Source organism: Brassica oleracea, chromosome C1 (assembly GCF_000695525.1).
Source record: "Brassica oleracea var. oleracea cultivar TO1000 chromosome C1, BOL, whole genome shotgun sequence".
Taxonomy (NCBI): Eukaryota; Viridiplantae; Streptophyta; class Magnoliopsida; order Brassicales; family Brassicaceae; genus Brassica; species Brassica oleracea.
The window spans coordinates 35,463,248-35,464,072 of record NC_027748.1 but is presented as its reverse complement, the minus strand read 5'-3'; positions in this window follow the sequence as shown (position 1 = coordinate 35,464,072).

Sequence of the window (825 nt, the reverse complement as noted above, 5' to 3'; positions counted from 1 at the left end):
AAGTTTGTCATTCCTCGCCTTCCAGATATACCAGATAATCCAGGGATAAGGATCCATTGTTCTGGGTCAATGATGTTATTTTTTCTCCAGAATAGGTAATCCATGTTTGTGTAGACGCTTGATACTGGGAACAAATTCGGACTTGTTGGAGTTGATGATAATGACCAGGCCTGCAGAGCTGGTGGACATTCAAAGATGGCATGGGTTATTGATTCTTCAGGTTCTCCGCATCTTGGACAGTAGTTATCACACCTCATATTGCGTCTTGCTAAGTTCCTTGTTACTGCCACATGACCAGTTAACAATTGCCATATAAGATGACATATTTTCTTAGGCGCCTTCAGCTTCCAAGCAAAGGCTTGAAGCTCAGTGATACTTGGCTCCACGACTTCCTTTTCCTCCTTTGTCTTCAATAAATTCCGAGCCACCCAATATCCCGATTTGACCGTGTATTGTCCATTCCTTGTGTAGCTCCAGCAAAATGTGTCACGACGGTGAGTCGAGCTTATGGCCAAACTCCTTATAAGTGGTATGTCATCCCTATTGACATATTTCTCCAAAAGGCTCACATCCCAATCCTTTGATTCCTGGTTAATAAGATCGATGACTTTCATGTTAGGATTCATAACTTGGGCCACAGGGTTAGCTGCTCTCGCAAGTATTGATGTTAGGAGTTTTCAAGGCTCCTAATCAAATGTTGTAGTATAAAAGATTGTCGAACCAATCCTAGGTGATTCTAAAGCAAAAGGAATGCAAGTTCATGCTTAAGCTAAGTGTAATCCGGTTTTAAAGATGGTATGAACTAAGAACTAATAAGCTAATGCA